This window comes from Mus musculus, chromosome 6 (genome assembly GCF_000001635.26).
Source record: "Mus musculus strain C57BL/6J chromosome 6, GRCm38.p6 C57BL/6J".
Taxonomy (NCBI): Eukaryota; Metazoa; Chordata; class Mammalia; order Rodentia; family Muridae; genus Mus; species Mus musculus.
The window spans coordinates 68,220,830-68,241,352 of NC_000072.6; the positions used below are offsets into that span (position 1 = coordinate 68,220,830).

Here is a 20,523-nt window from a genome sequence, read left to right on the forward strand (position 1 = left end):
AAGTTAATGTATAAAGATCAGGAGGAAGACAGGGAGAAGAGCAGAAGAACCCAGAATTATTTATAGCTGAGAGTTTAGAAAAGTATAAATTGAGATGTTCTCCATGACAGGTACTACCTGTCTACTGTGTCATTTTTTGGTATAGTGTAAGTAACAGGTGAAGGAAGGGAAGACAAAAATGGAATAAAAATGGAAGACTGAATGGTAAGACTATTTTCACTTTCTGGACTTTATATCCATGAATAGGTAATTTTCATTACAAATGATGGCATCATAGTAAAGTTTGATGCTGACCTATGTCACCCAAAGTCATTTTTAAGTTCATTTTTTATTTGCAGTTATTGTTGTTTGCTTTTGGCCTTTAAGTTGTCAGACACATGTGTTATGGAAATGCTTGATATTGTTTAGATATTTCTGTCTCCCACCCTTTCCACCCTCTCATAACACAGATCCATTTCCAACATAATAAATGAATAGATAGGGATATTCCAACTCTCCAGAAAATGTCCTAGAGGCACTAGTCATCTTTATTTTATGTCATGGGGTAATCCTTGGTAAATGTACACCAAATAAATAAGTAAATAAATAAATAAATAAATAGCCATGTCACTAGCAAACGTTTGCTGAAAGGACCCTGATATAGCTGTCTCTTGTAAGACTTGGCCAGGGCCTAGCAAACACATAAGTGGATGCTCACAGTCAGCTATTGGATGGATCACAGGGCCCCCAATGGAGGAGCTAGAGAAAGAATCCAAGGAGCTAAAGAGATCTGCAACCCTGCAGGTGCAACAACATTATGAACTAAGCAGTACCCTGTAGCTCTTGACTCTAGCTGCATATGTATCAAAAGATGGCCTAGTCGGCCATCACTGGAAAGAGAGGCCCATTGGACACGCAAACTTTATATACCCTAATACAGGGGAATGCCAGTGAAAAAGTGGGAATGGGTGGGTAGGGGATTGGGGGGGAGGGCATGGGGGACTTTTAGGATAGCATTGGAAATATAATTGAGGAAAATACGTAATAAAAAAAAAAGACTCGATCTTGTTCCGGGACCCGCGGAACTTAGGAAATTAGTCTGAACAGGTGAGAGGGTGCGCCAGAGAACCGGACAGCTTCTGGGACAGGCAGAAGCACAGAGCCGCTGAGGCAGCACCCTTTGCTGGCCGTAGACAGCCGACCACCCTCCAGACCAGAGGACAGGTGTCTGCCTGGCTTGGGAGGCGGCCACAGCCTCAGGAGCAGTGGTCGCCATCTTGGTTCCGGGACTCCAAGGAACTTAGGAATTTAGTCTGCATAGGTGAGAGTCTGCACCACAGAAGGTGACAGCTTCTGGGAACTGCCAAAGCAACACAGCTTATGAGAAAGGTCCTGTTTTGGGCCTTCTTCTTCAGCCAGGAGGAGGTCCAAATACAAGATATCTGCGCACCTTCCCTGTAAGAGAGCTTGCCAGCAGAGAGTGCTCTGAACACTGAAACTCAGAGGAGAGAATCTGTCTCCCAGGTCTGCTGATAGACGGTAACAGAATCACCAGAAGAACAATCTCTAAACAGAGTCAACTAAAACTACTAACTCCAGAGATTACCAGATGGCGAAAGGTAAACGTAGGAATCTTACTAACGGGAACCAAGACCACTCACCATCATCAGAACCCAGCACTCCCACTTTGCCCAGTCCAGGGCACCCCAACACACCCGAAAACCTAGAACTAGATTTAAAAGCATATCTCATGATGATGGTAGAGGACATCAAGAAGGACTTTAATAAATCACTTAAAGAAATACAGGAGAACACTGCTAAAGAGTTACAAGTCCTTAAAGAAAAACAGGAAAACACAATCAAACAGGTAGTAGTCCTTACAGCAAAAGAGGAAAAAACATACAAACAGGTGATGGAAATGAACAAAACCATACTAGACCTAAAACGGGAAGTAGACACAATAAAGAAAACTCAAAGCGAGGCAACACTGGAGATAGAAACCCTAGGAAAGAAATCTGAAACCATAGATTTGAGCATCAGCAACAGAATACAAGAGATGGAAGAGAGAATCTCAGGTGCAGTAGATTCCATAGAGAACATCGGCACAACAATAAAAGAAAATGGAAAATGCAAAAAGATCCTAACTCAAAATATCCAGGAAATCCAGGACACAATAAGAAGACCAAACCTACGGATAATAGGAGTGGATGAGAATGAAGATTTTTCAACTCAAAGGTCCAGCAAACATTTTCAACAAAATTATTGAAGAAAACTTCCCAAATCTAAAGAATGAGATGCCTATGAACATACAAGAAGCCTACAGAACTCCAAATAGACTGGACCAGAAAAGAAATTCCTCCCAACACATAATAGTCAGAACAACAAATGCACTAAATAAAGATAGAATACTAAAAGCAGTAAGGGAAAAAGGTCAAGTAACATATAAAGGCAAGCCTCTCAGAATTACACCAGATTTTTCACCAGAGACTATGAAAGCCAGAAGAGCCTGAACAGATGTTATACAGACACTAAGAGAACACAAATTCCAGCCCAGGCTACTATTCCCAGCCAAACTCTCAATTACCATAGATGGAGAAACCAAAGTATTCCACGACAAAACCAAATTCACACATTATCTCTCCACAAATCCAGCCCTTCAAAGGATAATAACAGAAAAAAACCAATACAAGAACGGGAACAACACCCTAGAAAAAACAAGAAGGTAATCCCTCAACAAACCTAAAAGAAGACAGCCACAAGAACAGAATGCCAACTTTAACAACAAAAATAACAGGAAGCAACAATTACTTTTCCTTAATATCTCTTAACATCAATGGTCTAAACTCCCCAATAAAAAGACATAGACTAACAAACTGGCTACACAAACAAGACCCAACATTTTGCTGCTTACAGGAAAGTTATCTCAGAGAAAAAGATAGACACTACCTCAGAATGAAAGGCTGGAAAACAATTTTCCAAGCAAATGGTATGAAGAAACAAGCTGGAGTAGCCATCCTAATATCTGATAAGATTGACTTCCAACCCAAAGTCATCAAAAAAGACAAGGAGGGACACTTCATTTTCATCAAAGGTAAAATCCTCCAAGAGGAACTCTCAATTCTGAATATCTATGCTCCAAATACAAGGGCAGCCACATTCACTAAAGAAACTTTAGTAAATCTCAAAGCACAAATTTCACCTCACACAATAATAGTGGGAGGCTTGAACACACCACTTTCACCAATGGACAGATCATGGAAACAGAAACTAAACAGGGACACACTGAAACTAACAGAAGTGATGAAACAAATGGACCTGACAGATATCTACAGAACATTTTATCCTAAAACAAATGGATATACCTTCTTCTCAGCACCTCATGGTACCTTCTCCAAAATTGACCACATAATAGGTCACAAATCAGGCCTCAACAGATTCAAAAATATTGAAATTGTCCCATGTATCCTATCAGATCACCATGCACTAAGGCTGATCTTCAATAACAAAATAAATAACAGAAAGCCAACATTCATGTGGAAACTGAACAACACTCTTCTCAATGATACCTTGGTCAAGGAAGGAATAAAGAAAGAAATTAAAGACTTTTTAGAGTTTAGTGAAAATGAAGCCACAACGTACCCAAACCTATGGGACACAATGAAAGCATTTCTAAGAGGGAAACTCATAGCTCTGAGTGCCTCCAAGAAGAAACGGGAGAGAGCACATACTAGCAGCTTGACAACACATCTAAAAGCTCTAGAAAAAAAGAAAGCAAATTAACCCAAGAGGAGTAGACGGCAGGAAATAATCAAACTAAGGGGTGAAATCAACCAAGTGGAAACAAGAAGAACTATTCAAAGAATTAACCAAACTAGGAGTTGGTTCTTTAAGAAAATCAACAAGATAGATAAACCCTTAGCTAGACTCACTAGAGGGCACAGGGACAAAATCCTAATTAACAAATCAGAAATGAAAAGGGAGACATAACAACAGATCCTGAAGAAATCCAAAACACCATCAGATCCTTCTACAAAAGGATATACTCAACAAAACTAGAAAACTTGGACGAAATGGACAAATTTCTGGACAGATACCAGGTACCAAAGTTGAATCAGGATCAAGTTGACCTTCTAAACAGTCTCATATCCCCTAAAGAAATAGAAGCAGTTATTAATAGCCTCCCAGCCAAAAAAAAGCCCAGGACCAGACGGGTTTAGTGCAGAGTCTATCAGACCTTCAAAGAAGATCTAATTCCAGTTCTGCACAAACTTTTTCACAAGATAGAAGTAGAAGGTACTCTACCCAACTCATTTTATGAAGCCACTATTACTCTGATACCTAAACCACAGAAAGATCCAACAAAGATAGAGAACTTCAGACCAATTTCTCTTATGAACATCGATGCAAAAATCCTTAATAAAATTCTCGCTAACCGAATCCAAGAACACATTAAAGCAATCATTCATCCTGACCAAGTAGGTTTTATTCCAGGGATGCAGGGATGGTTTAATATACGAAAATCCATCAATGTAATCCATTATATAAACAAACTCAAAGACAAAAACCACATGATCATCACTTTAGATCAGGAATTCAAGGCCAATACCTAAACATGATAAAAGCAATCTACAGCAAACCAGTAGCCAACATCAAAGTAAATGGAGAGAAGCTGGAAGCAATCCCACTAAAATCAGGGACTAGACAATGCTGCCCACTTCCTCCCTACCTTTTCAACATAGTACTTGAAGTATTAGCCAGAGCAATTCAACAACAAAAGGAGATCAAGGGGATACAAATTGGAAAAGAGGAAGTCAAAATATCACTTTTTGCTTATGATATGATAGTATATATAAGTGACCCTAAAAATTCTACCAGAGAACTCCTAAACCTGATAAACAGCTTTGGTGAAGTAGCTGGATATAAAATTAACTCAAACAAGTCAATGGCCTTTCTCTACAAAAAGAATAAACAGGCTGAGAAAGAAATTAGGGAAACAACAACCTTCTCAATAGTCACAAATAATATAAAATATTTCGGCGTGACTCTATCGAAGGAAGTGAAAGATCTGTATGATAAAAACTTCAAGTCCCTAAAGAAAGAAATTAAAGAAGATCTCAGAAGATGGAAAGATCTTCCATGCTCATGGATTGGCAGGATCAACATTGTAAAAATGGCTATCTTGCCTAAAGCAATCTACAGATTCAATGCAATCCCCATCAAATTCCAACTCAATTCTTCAAGGAATTAGAAGGAGCAATTTGCAAATTCATCTGGAATAACAAAAAACCGAGGATAGCAAAAACTCTTCTCAAGGATACAAGAACCTCTGGTGGAATCACCATGCCTGACCTAAAGCTTTACTACAGAGCAATTGTGATCAAAACTGCATGGTACTGGTATAGAGACAGACAAGTGGACCAATGGAATAGAATTGAAGACCCAGAAATGAACCCACACACCTATGGTCACTTGATCTTCAACAAGGGATCCAAAACCATCCAGTGGAAGAAAGACAGCATTTTCAACAATTGGTGCTGGCACAACTGGTTGTTATCATGTAGAAGAATGCGAATTGATCCATACTTATCAACTTGTACTAAGGTGAAATCTAAGTGGATCAAGGAACTTCACATAAAACCAGAGACACTGTAACTAATAGAGGAGAAAGTGGGGAAAATCCTTGAAGATATGGGCACAGGGGAAAAATTCCTGAACAGAACAGTAATGGCTTGTGCTGTAAGATGGAGAATTGACAAATGGGACCTAAAGAAACTCCAAAGTTTCTGCAAGGCAAAAGACACCGTCAATAAGACAAAAAGAACACCAACAGATTGGGAAAGGATCTTTACCTATCCTAAATCAGATAGGGGACTAATATCCAACATATATAAAGAACTCAAGAAGGTGGACTTCAGAAAATCAAATAACCCCATTAAAAAATGGGGCTCAGAACTGAACAAAGAATTCTCACCTGAGGAAGACCAAATGGCAGAGAAGCATCTGCAAAAATGTTCAACATCCTTAATCATCAGGGAAATGCAAATCAAAACCCTGAGATTCCACCTCACACCAGTGAAAATGGCTACGATCAAAAATTCAGGTGACAGCAGATGCTGGCGTGGATGTGGAGAAAGAGGAACACTCCTCCTTTGTTGGTGGGATTGCAGGCTTGTACAACCACTCTGGAAATCAGTCTTGTGGTTCCTCAGAAAAGTGGACATAGTACTACTGGAGGATCCAGCAATACCTCTCCTGGGCATATATCCAGAAGAAGCCCTAACTGGTAAGAAGGACACATGCTCCACTATGTTTATAGCAGCCTTATTTATAATAGCCAGAAACTGGAAAGAACCCAGATGCCCCTCAAGAGAGGAATGGATACAGAAAATGTGGTACATCTAAACAATGGAGTACTACTCAGCTATTAAAAAGAATGAATTCATGAAATTCCTAGCCAAATGGATGGACCTGGAGGGCATCATCCTGAGTGACGTAACACATTCACAAAGGAACTCACACAATATATACTCACTGATAAGTGGATATTAGCCCAAAACCTAGGTTACCCAAGATATAAGATACAATTTCCTAAACACATGAAACTCAAGAAAAATGAAGACTGAAGTGTGGACACTATGCCCCTCCTTAGAAGTGGGAACAAAACATCCTTGGAAGGAGTTACAGAGACAAAGTTTGGAGCTGAGATGAAAAAATGGACCATGTAGAGACTGCCATATCCAGGGATCCACCCCATAATCAGCTTCCAAACGCTGACACCATTGCATACACTAGCAAGATTTTGCTGAAAGGACCAGATATAGCTGTCTCATGTGAGACTATGCTGGGGCCTAGAAAACACAGAATTGGATGCTCACACATGGATGGATCACTGGGCTCCCAATGGAGGAGCTAGAGAAAGTACCCAAGGAGCTAAAGGGATCTGCAATCCTATAAGTGGAACAACATTATGAACTAACCAGTACCCCGGAGCTCTTGACTCTAGCTGCATATGTATCAAAAGATGGCCTAGTCGGCCATCACTGGCAAGAGAGGCCCATTGGACATGCAAACTTTATATGCCCCAGTACAGGGGAATGCCAGGGCCAAAAAGGGGGAGTGGGTGGGTAGGGGAGTGGTGGTGGGTGGGTATGGGGGACTTTTGGTATAGCATTGGAAATGTAAATGAGTTAAATACCTAATAAAATATGAAAAAAAACGCATGTGCATATATTTCCCTATGTATTTATCTCTACTATGTGACATGTACATACAGTTGAAAATGCATATATGCCATGATTTGACATATATTAAAAATTATCAGTAGACGAAAAAAAAAAAAGAGTCTCACCTTGTTAGTTGTAGCATAGTAATAAAGTATGGACAAATTTGGAATTCTAAAGATGGAGAGTAGAAGTTAATCACAAGCCTGGGATAGTAAGAGAACATTGAATATATAGCTTATTCAACAGAAGGTGAACAAAGAAAAGCGTCACCCACCAGAAAGCTCTCCATTTCAAGGATATTAACATTCCAGACAAATGGGGAGATAAATGTGAGCAGAGACTGCATATCCTATTTTCTTCTTTGTGGCAAAAGAGCAACACTGACTCTGGCTTTGATGGTGTTGTATAGTTGCCCTGGAGCACAGGTGCAGGTTATCCCAAATTCCATGTTCCAATGTGGAATCTGGTGCGTGAAGTTATATAATCTTAGACATACATAATATAATATAATATATAATATATAATCTTAGAGGGTCATACATCAGCTCAATCAAGTTCATTCAGTTTTCATTAAAGGAGCAGGTATAGCAAGGTGATGGAAGTTTTGGCTAAAATGCATATGAGCTTTCAGGTTGTAGCTTGTTTTAAAATCTTAGATACAGAAATCAGTTTGGTGGCATTTTGCTAATAATTATTTTTGATATTTGGTTTTAAAATGTAGCCTTAGTGCCAGTGACCAATGTCAGCTGAGGGTAGAGTCTGGAGCGGAAGAGTACAACAGTGATGAAGTGAAGGAAGAACAGACAAAGGATGTCATTTGTCTCAAGAGAGATGGGTCAGAGAAGAAGCACATCTTGTAACGGCTTCTCCTGCTCTGCTGAATACCTGTGTCTCTTGCAGGCTTTATTTATCCATGAAATCATTTCCTCAAAATTTTATTCATTGATTACACAGCTTTTCAAAATACATTTTCCTCTAAAGTCTTCCTTGATTACATAAGAAATCTGAAAGAGGTACAAAGCAAGTAAATATTAATTTTCAGAGAACTAAAAAATTAATTATTATAAAATCAATTTTCTTTAAACTCAATATTTTCTTCCTTAAGATTATTGTTGTAAAGCCTTAGGATTACAGAAATGGTAGACAGGATGACTCCATTTGAATTTGATTCTGTTTCAATTTTGCATAAGATTAATAGATCAAGTTATTTCCTACTATATGTTAGATCAAACTTGGTTTTCTATAAAAGTTTAAGCACTCTGACAATTTTTAATCCTTCCTTTCCTTCTGTATTTGTTTTATGTTTAGCATCAGACCACAGTCCTTTTTCTTTGATTCTTAAAATATTCTGCAGAAAAAACTGTACAGCCAGTCTTCATAATGTTTACCTGTGGCTGAGGGAAAATGTCCCTGCCAATGGCAGAACAAACACAGATGATAATAACAGGTAGCAGAATAAGTCAGGGGATACTCCATACCTCCCTATTTCAAAGGTAATACCATTCTTTCTGGACTCCTGCCTCAGTTCATCAGCTGTAGCTATGGAGCAGATTTTACTATGACAAATTATGGCATTCAGTTGGAAGATACTGCCTGAAAATGCTATTCAATTTTAAAAGCCAGTTAATTCTAAATACTTATTGGATGGAAATATACTTTTGTCATTATTTGTAATTATTAAACATAGAGATTAGAAACTTTAATATCTTATACATTGCCTTTATGTCTTATCCTTCACATATCTTAATTAACTTATTCAGAACTTCATAACTTGAAAGTTACTGATATAATTATAGGTGACCCAGAAGAAGTCATACTGAAAAGTCTTTACTGCTTGTGGGAGAATAGTGACATTTAAGAGTTTCTAAAGAAATAATTTTATGGCAGAACAGTCAAATGTATGAAGATGGTAGATTTTTTTAATTTAGACGTAAGGATAAAAGCACTGCATATATATGTGTGTGTGTGTGTGTGTGTGTGTGTGTGTGTGTGTGTGTGTTTGTGTATGAAATATATTCATATAATTATATATATATTCATTCATATATATGAATATGTATCATTCATATATATATAAGAATATATATTCTTATATTCAGATATCCAGAACAATATTACTTTTTTCTTTTTTTTTTTCATTTTTTATTAGGTATTTAGCTCATTTACACTTCCAATGCTATACCAAAAGTCCCCCATACCCACCCACCCCCACTCCCCTACCCACCCACTCCCCCTTCTTGGCCCTGGCATTCCCCTGTACTGGGACATATAAAGTTTGCATGTCCAATGGGCCTCTCTTGCCAGTGATGGCCGATTAGGCCATCTTTTGATACATATGCAGCTAGAGTCAAGAGCTCCGGGGTACTGGTTAGTTCATAATGTTGTTCCACTTATAGGATTGCAGATCCCTTTAGCTCCTTGGGTACTTTCTCTAGCTCCTCCATTGGGAGCCCAGTGATCCATCCATGTGTGAGCATCCACTTCTGTGTTTGCTAGTCCCCAGCATAGTCTCACATGAGACAGCTATATCTGGGTACTTTCAGCAAAATCTTGCTACTGTATGCAATGGTGTCAGCGTTTGGAAGCTGATTATGGGGTGGATCCCTGGATATGGCAGTCTCTACATGGTCCATTCTTTCATCTCAGCTCCAAACTTTGTCTCTGTAACTCCTTCCAAGGATGTTTTGTTCCCACTTCTAAGGAGGGGCATAGTGTCCACACTTCAGTCTTCATTTTTCTTGAGTTTCATGTGTTTAGGAAATTGTATCTTATATCTTGGGTAACCTAGGTTTTGGGCTAATATCCACTTATCAGTGAGTATATATTGTGTGAGTTCCTTTGTGAATGTGTTACGTCACTCAGGATGATGCCCTCCAGGTCCATCCATTTGGCTAGGAATTTCATGAATTCATTCTTTTTAATAGCTGAGTAGTACTCCATTGTTTAGATGTACCACATTTTCTGTATCCATTCCTCTGTTGAGGGGCATCTGGGTTCTTTCCAGTTTCTGGCTATTATAAATAAGGCTGCTATGAACATAGTGGAGCATGTGTCCTTCTTACCAGTTGGGGCTTCTTCTGGATATATGCCCAGGAGAGGTATTGCTGTATCCTCTGGTAGTACTATGTCCAATTTTCTGAGGAACCGCCAGACTGATTTCCAGAGTGGTTGTACAAGCCTGCAATCCCACCAACAAAGGAGGAGTGTTCCTCTTTCTCCATATCCACGCCAGCATCTGCTGTCACCTGAATTTTTGATCTTAGCCATTTTCACTGGTGTGAGGTGGAATCTCAGGGTTTTGATTTGCATTTCCCTGATGATTAAGGATGTTGAACATTTTTTCAGATGCTTCTCTGCCATTCGGTCTTCCTCAGGTGAGAATTCTTTGTTCAGTTCTGAGCCCCATTTTTTAATGGGGTTATTTGATTTTCTGAAGTCCACCTTCTTGAGTTCTTTATATATGTTGGATATTAGTCCCCTATCTGATTTAGGATAGGTAAAGATCCTTTCCCAATCTGTTGGTGTTCTTTTTGTCTTATTGACTGTGTCTTTTGCCTTGCAGAAACTTTGGAGTTTCATTAGGTCCCATTTGTCAATTCTCGATCTTACAGCACAAGCCATTGCTGTTCTGTTCAGGAATTTTCCCCCTGTGCCCATATCTTCAAGGCTTTTCCCCACTTTCTCCTCTATAAGTTTCAGTGTCTCTGGTTTTATGTGAAGTTCCTTGATCCACTTAGATTTGACTTTAGTACAAGGAGATAAGTATGGATCGATTTGCATTCTTCTACATGATAACAACCAGTTGTGCCAGCACCAATTGTTGAAAATGCTGTCTTTCTTCCACTGGATGGTTTTGGCTTTCTTGTCGAAGATCAAGTGACCAAAGGTGTGTGGGTTCATTTCTGGGTCTTCAATTCTATTCCATTGGTCCACTTGTCTGTCTCTATACCAGTACCATGCAGTTTTGATCACAATTGCTCTGTAGTAAAGCTTTAGGTCAGGCACGGTGATTCCACCAGAGTTTCTTTTATCCTTGAGAAGAGTTTTTGCTATCCTCGGTTTTTTGTTATTCCAGATGAATTTGCAAATTGTTCCTTCTAATTCGTTGAAGATTTGAGTTGGAATTTTGATGGGGATTGCATTGAATCTGTAGATTGCTTTTGGCAAGATAGCCATTTTTACAATGTTGATCCTGCCAATCCATGAGCATGGGAGATCTTTCCATCTCCGGAGATCTTCTTTAATTTCTTTCTTCAGGGACTTGAAGATTTTATCATACAGATCTTTCACTTTCTTAGTTACAGTCACGCCGAGATATTTTATATTATTTGTGACTATTGAGATGGGTGTTGTTTCCCTAATTTCTTTCTCAGCCTGTTTATTCTTTGTGTAGAGAAAGGCCATTGACTTGTTTGAGTTAATTTTATATCCAGCTACTTCACCGAAGCTGTTTATAAGGTTTAGGAGTTCTCAGGTGGAATTTTTAGGGTCACTTATATATACAATCATATCATCTGCAAAAAGTGATATTTTGACTTGCTCTTTTCCAATTTGTATCCCCTTGATCTCCTTTTGTTGTCGAATTGCTCTGGCTAATACTTCAAGAACTATGTTGAAAAGGTAGGGAGAAAATGGGCAGCCTTGTCTAGTCCCTGATTTTAGTGGGATTGCTTCCAGCTTCTCTCCATTTACTTTGATGTTGGCTACTGGTTCGCTGTAGATTGCTTTTATCATGTTTAGGTATTGGCCTTGAATTCCTGATCTTTCCAAAACTTTTATCATGAATGGGTGTTGGATCTTGTCAAATGCTTTTTCTGCATCTAACGAGATGATCATGTGGTTTTTGTCTTTGAGTTTGTTTATATAATGGATTACATTGATGGATTTTCGTATATTAAACCATCCCTGCACCCCTGGAATAAAACCTACTTGGTCAGGATGGATGATTGCTTTAATGTGTTCTTGGATTCAGTTAGCGAGAATTTTATTAAGGATTTTTGCATCGATGTTCATCAGAAAAATTGGTCTGAAGTTCTCTATCTTTGTTGGATCTTTCTGTGGTGTAGGTATCAGAGTGATAGTGGCTTCATAAAATGAGTTGGGTAGAGTACCTTCTACTTCTATCTTGTGAAAAAGTTTGTGCAGAACTGGAATTAGATCTTTGAAGGTTTGATAGAACTCTGCACTAAACCCGTCTGGTCCTAGGCTTTTTTTGGCTGGGAGACTATTAATAACTGCTTCTATTTTTTTAGGGGATATGGGACTGTTTAGAAGGTCAACTTCATCCTGATTCAACTTTGGTACCTGGTATCTGTCCAGAAATTTGTCCATTTCATCCAGGTTTTCCAGTTTTGTTGAGTATAGCCTTTTATAGAAGGATCTGATAGTGTTTTGGATTTCTTCAGGATCTGTTGTTATGTCTCCCTTTTCAGTTCTGCTTTTGTTAATTAGGATTTTGTCCCTGTGCCCTCTAGTGAGTCTAGCTAAGGGTTTATCTATCTTGTTGATTTTCTCAAAGAACCAACTCCTTGTTTGGTTAATTCTTTGAATAGTTCTTCTTGTTTCCACTTGGTTGATTTCACCCCTGAGTTTGATTATTTCCTGCCGTCTACTCCTCTTGGGTGAATTTGCTTCCTTTTTTTCTAGAGCTTTTAGATGTGTTGTCAAGCTGCTAGTATGTGCTCTCTCCCGTTTTTTCTTGGAGGCACTCAGAGTATGAGTTTCCCTCTTAGAAATGCTTTCATTGTGTCCCAAAGTTTTGGGTACGTTGTGGCTTCATTTTCATTAAACTCTAAAAAGTCTTTAATTTCTTTCTTTATTCCTTCCTTGACCAAGGTATCATTGAGAAGAGTGTTGTTCAGTTTCCACGTAAATGTTGGCTTTCTGTTATTTATTTTGTTATTGAAGATCAGCCTTAGTGCATGGTGATCTCATAGGATACATGGGACAATTTCAATATTTTTGAATCTGTTGAGGCCTGATTTGTGACCTATTATGTGGTCAATTTTGGAGAAGGTACCATGAGGTGCTGAGAAGAAGGTATATCCTTTTGTTTTAGGATAAAATGTTCTGTAGATATCTGTCAGATCCATTTGTTTCATCACTTCTGTTAGTTTCAGTGTGTCCCTGTTTAGTTTCTGTTTCCATGATCTGTCCATTGATGAAAGTGGTGTGTTGAGGTCTCCCACTATTATTGTGTGAGGTGCAATGTGTGCTTTGCGCTTTACTAAAATTTCTTTAGTGAATGTGGCTGCCCTTGTATTTGGAGCATAGATATTCAGAATTGAGAGTTCCTCTTGGAGGATTTTACCTTTGATGAGAATGAAGTGTTCCTCCTTGTCTTTTTTGATGACTTTGGGTTGGAAGTCAATCGTATCAGATATTAGGATGGCTACTCCAGCTTGTTTCTTCATACCATTTGCTTGGAAAATTGTTTTCCAGCCTTTCATTCTGAGGTAGTGTCTATCTTTTTCTCTGAGATAAGTTTCCTGTAAGCAGCAAAATGTTGGGTCTTGTTTGTGTAGCCAGTTTGTTAGTCTATGTCTTTTTATTGGGGAGTTGAGACCATTGATGTTAAGAGATATTAAGGAAAAGTAATTGTTGCTTCCTGTTATTTTTGTTGTTAAAGTTGGCATTCTGTTCTTGTGGCTGTCTTCTTTTAGGTTTGTTGAGGGATTACCTTCTTGTTTTTTCTAGGGTGTTGTTCTCGTTCTTGTATTGTTTTTTTTTCTGTTATTATCCTTTGAAGGGCTGGATTCGTGGAGAGATAATGTGTGAATTTGGTTTTGTTGTGGAATACTTTGGTTTCTCCATCTATGGTAATTGAGAGTTTGGCTGGGTATAGTAGCCTGGGCTGCAATTTGTGTTCTCTTAGTGTCTGTATAACATCTGTGCAGGCTCTTCTGGCTTTCATAGTCTCTGGTGAAAAATCTGGTGTAATTCTGATAGGCTTGCCTTTATATGTTACTTGACCTTTTTCCCTTACTGCTTTTAGTATTCTATCTTTATTTAGTGCATTTGTTGTTCTGACTATTATGTGTCGGGAGGAATTTCTTTTCTGGTCCAGTCTATTTGGAGTTCTGTAGGCTTCTTGTATGTTCATAGGCATCTCATTCTTTAGATTTGGGAAGTTTTCTTCAATAATTTTGTTGAAGATGTTTGCTGGACCTTTGAGTTGAAAAATCTTCATTCTCATCCACTCCTATTATCCGTAGGTTTGGTCTTCTTATTGTGTCCTGGATTTCCTGGATATTTTGAGTTAGGATCTTTTTGCATTTTTCATTTTCTTTGATTGTTGTGCCGATGTTCTCTATGGAATCTTCTGCACCTGAGATTCTCTCTTCCATCTCTTGTATTCTGTTGCTGATGCTCAAATCTATGGTTCCAGATTTCTTTCCTAGAGTTTCTATCTCCAGTGTTGCCTCGCTTTGAGTTTTCTTTATTGTGTCTACTTCCCTTTTTAGGTCTAGTATGGTTTTGTTCATTTCCATCACCTGTTTGTATGTTTTTTCCTCTTTTTCTGTAAGGACTTCTACCTGTTTGATTGTGTTTTCCTGTTTTTCTTTAAGGACTTGTAACTCTTTAGCAGTGTTCTCCTGTATTTCTTTAAGTGATTTATTAAAGTCCTTCTTGATGTCCTCTACCATCATCATGAGATATGCTTTTAAATCTAGGTCTAGGTTTTCGGGTGTGTTGGGGTGCCCTGGACTGGGCGAAGTGGGAGTGCTGGGTTCTGATGATGGTGAGTGGTCTTGGTTCCTGTTAGTAAGATTCCTACGTTTACCTTTCGCCATCTGGTAATCTCTGGAGTTAGTAGTTATAGTTGACTCTGTTTAGAGATTGTTCTTCTTGTGATTCTGTTACTGTCTATCAGCAGACCTGGGAGACAGATTCTCTCCTCTGAGTTTCAGTGCTCAGAGCACTCTCTGCTGGCAAGCTCTCTTACAGTGAAGGTGAGCAGATATCTTGTATTTGGACCTCCTCCTGGCCGAAGAAGAAGGCCCAAAACAGGACCTTTCTCAGAAGCTGTGTTGCTTTGGCAGTTCTCAGAAGCTGTCACCTTCTGTGGTGCAAACTCTCACCTATGCAGACTAAATTCCTAAGTTCCTTGGATTCCGGGAACCAAGACGGCGACCGCTGCTCCTGAGGCTGAGGCCGCCTCCCAAGCCAGGCGGACACCTGTCCTCCAGTTCGGAAGGTGGCCGGCTGTCTATGGCCTGCAAAGGGTGCTGCCTCAGTGGCTCTGTGCTTCCGCCTGACCCAGAAGCTGTCGGGTTTTCTGGCGCACCCTCTCATCTCCGTTTTTTTTTTTTTTGGTTTTAAAGAGGCTATAGTGATAAAAAAAAATCCTTAAAATCAGTAAAATATTTTTATTTATTTATACATTCAATTACAAAATACTTTTTTTGTTAAAAGACAGTGATATAATTTATCCATATCTAATGGAAGGTAAAGTTAAATAGAAAAAAAAAACTATATCTTGTCGGCACAATCATCTCTTCTTTTTAATTTTTTTTAAATTTTAATTCATTTTTATACTCCATATTTCATTCCCTGTCCCCATCCACCCTCCGACTGCTCCACATCCCAAATCTCCTCGCTACCCCACGTTGTCTTCATATGGATGCCCCCACCCCACCTGGCATCTAAGCACCCTGGTGCCCCCAGTCAATTGAGGGTTTGAAGCATCATCTCTGAAGGAACACAGACAAGGCAGTCCCCTACTGTATGTGTGTTTAGGGACCTCATATCAGATGGTGTATGCTGTTTGGTGGCCCAATGCTTAAAAGATCTTGGGGGTTCAGATAGTTAAGACTGCTGGTCCTCCTACAGGGTCATCATTCTCCTCTTCTTCTTTCAGCCTTCCCTAATTCAACAACAGGGTGAGATGCTTCTTTCTATTGCTTGGGGGCAAATATCTGCATCTGACTCTTTCAATGACTTATTGGGTCTTTTGGAGGGCAGTCATGATCCATTTTTGTGAGTGCTCCTTAGCCTCAGTAATAGTGTCAGGACTTAGGACTGCCCCTTGAGCTGGATCCCACTTTGGGTCTGTTGCTAGAACTTCTTTTCCTCAGGCTGCTCTCCATTTCCATCCCTGTAATACTTTCTGACAGGAATAATTATGGGTCAGAGGTGTGACTGGTGGTTGGCAAACCCATCCCTCACTTGATGTCCTGTCTTCCCTACTGTCAGGAATTTCATCTAAGGATTATGAGTCTTGGGAGTCTCTCACCTCCAAGGTCTCTAGTGCATTCTGGGGGGGGGGGGGGGAGGTGCCCCCAACCACCTAATTCCTGATGGTGCCTGTTTACTTTCTTTCTGCTGGTCCTCAGGGCTTCAGTCTATTTCCTTACCCAATACCAGATCAGTTTCCCCTTTACCCTCTAATCCCCACTACCTGTTCACTTTTCCTAACAGGTCCCTCCCTCCCTACCACATATGGCTGATTTCTTCTCTCTCCCAAGTTAGACTTAGGCATCCTCATTTGGGCAACTCAACTTGTTGTGCTGTCCCAGTTCTGCTCACTGTATGTTCTGTGTTCTGTATTATTATTATTATTATTATTATTATTATTATTAATTGGCTAATATCTACTTATTAATGAGTACATCCCATGCATGTCCTTTTCCGTCTGAGTTACCTCAATCAGGATGATATTTTCTAGTTCTGTCCATTCGCCTGCAAAACTCAGGATGCCCTCGTTCTTAATAGCAGAACAGTATTCCACTGTGTAAATGAACCACAATTCTGTATCCATTTTTTCTGTAGTAGGACATCTAGGTTGATTCCAGTTTCTGGCTATCACACATAAGGCTCTATGAACATAATGAAACATTTGCCCCTGTGGCATGGTGTGGCATCTTTTCAGTATATTCCCAAGAGTGGTATAGGTGTGTCATCATGTAGGTCTATTTGCAATTTTATGAGGAACCTCTAGATTTATTTCCATAGTGGTGGTACCAGTTTACAATCCCATCAGCAATGGAGCAGTGTTCCTCTTTCTCCACATCCTCTCCAACATGTTTTGTCACTTGAACTTTTGATCTTAGTCACTCTGATTGATATAAGATGGAATCTCAGGGTCGTTTTGATTTGCATTTCTCTGATCACTAAGGACTTTGAACATTTCTTTAGGTGCTTCTCAGCCATTCCAGATTCCTCAGTTGTGATTTCTCAGTTTAGTTCTATACCCCATTTTTTGATTGAGTTATTTGTTTTTTTTAGGGGGGGGGATTAGCTTCTTGAGTTCTTTATATATTTTGAATATTAGTCCTCTATCAGATGTGGGCTAATATTCAAAATATTACAAAGATGTAGTTAATATTTTTTCCCAATCTGTAGGCTGCCAATTTGCCTTACTATGTCCTTTGCCTTACAGAAGCTTTCCAGTTTCATGAGGGAAACTTTACCAATTCTTGATCTTAGAGCATGAGCTATCATCGTTCTGTTTAGGTTTTCAGTCCACTTGGACTTGAGCTTTGTGCAAGGTGACAAATGTGGGTCTATTTTCATTCTTCTACATACAGACAGCCAGTTAGACCATTTATTGAAGATGCTTTCTTTTTTCTATATTTTTGGAGTGAGGAAACTCAGACCCAAAAGGACATGCATGATATTTAGTTTTATGTTGAGGACCTTGATCTACTTGGACTTAAGCTTTGTACAAGGTGAAAATATGGGTCTATTTTCATTCTTCTGCATACAGCCAGCCAGTTTGACCAGCACCATTTATTGAAAATGCTTTCTTTTTTCCATTGTATATTTTTGGTGTCTTGGTCAAAATCAAGTTTCAACTGTAAGTGTGTGGTTTTATTTCTGGGTCTTCAATTATATTCCATTGATCAACATGTCTGTCTCTATACCAATACCATGAAGTTTTTATCTCTATCAATCTGCAGTAAAGCTTCAGGTCAGTAATGGTGATTCTCCCAGCTGTTCTTTATTGTTCAGAATTGTTTTCGCTATTTTTTTTTCCTTTCCAGATGAATTTGAGAATCACTGTTTCCGTGTCTTTGAAGAATTGTGTTGGAATTTTGATAAGAAATTTGTAGATTGTCTTTGGTAGGATGACCATTTTTGCTATGGTAATTCTGCCTATCCATGAGCATGGGAGATCTCTCCATTTTCTGAGATGTTCTTCAATTACTCTTGAGAGACTTGAAGTTTCTGTCATACAGGTCTTTCAGTTTTTTAGAGTTGCCCCAAGATATTTTATACTATTTGTGGCTATTGTGAAGGGAATTGTTTCCCTAGTTTCTTTCTTAACCTGTTTATCTTTTGGATAAAGGAAGTCTATTGATTTATTTGAGTTAATTTTATATCTGGCCTCTTTGCTGAAGTTGTTCTTCAGCTGGAGAAGTTCTCTAGTAGAATTTTTGGGGTCACTTATGTATACTATCATATCTATAAGTGCAAAGAGTGATATCTTTTTACTTCTTTACCAATTTCTATACCCTTGATCTCTTTTTGTTGTCTTATTGTTCTAGGTAACACTACAGTACTATATGGTATAGATATGGGGAGAGTAGGAATCCTTGCTTTGTTACTTATTTCAGTGGGATTGCTTCGTGTATGTCTCCATTTAAGTTGATATTGGCTGTTTATTTGCAGTAAATTGATGTGTTAGTTAGGGTTTTACTGCTGTGAACAGACACAATGACTAAGGCAAGTCTTATAAAAGAAACAACATTTAATTGGGGCAAGCTTACAGGTTCAGAGATCCAGTCCATTATCAGCAAGGTGGGAGTATGGCAGCATCCAGGCAGGCATGGCGAAGGCAAAGCTGAGAGTTCTGCATCTTTATCCAAAGGCTGCAAGTGGAAGACTGACTTCCAGGTAACTAGGGTGAGGATCTTAAGCCCATACCCACAGTGACACATCTACTCCAACCAGGTCACACCTATTACAACAAGGCCACACCTCCAAATGGTGCCACTTCCTTGTCCAAGAATATACAATTCATCACAATTGATATTATTATGTTTAAGTATGGGCCTTGAAATCCTGACCTCTTCAATAATTTTAACATGAAGGAATGTTGAATTTTGTCAACTGCTTTTTCCTGCATCTATGGAGATGATCATGTGATTTTTCTTTGATTTTTTTAATATAGTGGATTACATTAATGGATTTTTGTAAATTAATCCAACCTTGCATCACTGGGATGAAGCCTACTAGATAGTAGTGAATGATGGTTTTGATGTTTTCTTGGATTTGGTTTGTAAAAATTTATTGTGTATTTTTGTATCAATATTCATAAGCAAGATTGTTCTGAAGTTCTCTTTTTTGGTTTGGTTCTTAAGTGGTTTAGATATCAGAGCCATTATGGCTTCATATAATGGCATAGGTAGTATTTCTTCTGTTTCTATTTTATAAAGTAGTTTGAGGAAAATTGGTATCAAGTGTTCTTTACAGGTCTGGTAGAATTCTGCATTAAATCCATCTGGCCCTGGGCTTTTGTTTTTGTATTTGGTTGGGAGTTTTTTAATGACTTCTTCTATATCCTTGCATGATAGAGGCCTGCTTAGACAGTTTACGTGCTCTTGATTTAAGTTTGGTATTTGCCATCTGTCTAGAAAACCATCCATTTCAACTAGATTTTCCTGTTTTGTTGAGAATATGCGTTTATATTAGGATCTAATGATTTTTTGAATTTCCTCCTTTTCAGTTGCTATGTCTCCGTTTTCATTTCTGATATTATTAATTTGGATACTGTTTCTTTGCCCTTTAGTTAGTTTGGCTGGCGTTTATCTATCTTGTTGATTCTTTCAAAGAACCAGCTTTTGGTTTTGCTGATTCTTTGTATAGTTTTCTTTGTTTCTATTTGATTTATTTCAGCCCTGAGTTTGATTATTTCCTGGCTTCTACTCCTCTTAGGTGAGTTTATTTCTTTTTGTTCTAGAGCTCTCAGTTGTGCTTTTAAGTTGTTAGTGTAAGATCTCTCCACCAGGGCATATTTTTGCTATGAACATACATCTTAGCAATGCTTTCACTTTTGTCCCATAAGTTTGGGTATGATGTGTCAACATTTTCATTAAATTCCAGGAAGCCTTTAATTTCTTTCTTTCTTTCTTGACCAAGTTATTACTGAGTAAATAGTTGTTCAGTTTCCATGTGTATGTGGGGTTTCTGTATTTTTGGCTGCTATTGAAGAACAGTCTTAGGCCACGGTGATCTGATGAGATACATGGTATTATTTCAGTCTTCTTGAATCTGTTCACGGTTGTTTTATGACCAATTATATGGTTGATTTTGGAGAAGGTATCATGAGGTTCTGAGAAGAAGGTGTATTTTCTTTTAGGGTGTAATGCTCTAGAGA

At 38.7% G+C, this 20,523-nt stretch overlaps 1 gene; it reads left to right on the forward strand.

The window, feature by feature from the left end:
* Igk (immunoglobulin kappa chain complex) overlaps positions 1-20,523 on the forward strand; it is a 3,171,119-nt gene that overhangs the window by 665,194 nt on the left and 2,485,402 nt on the right.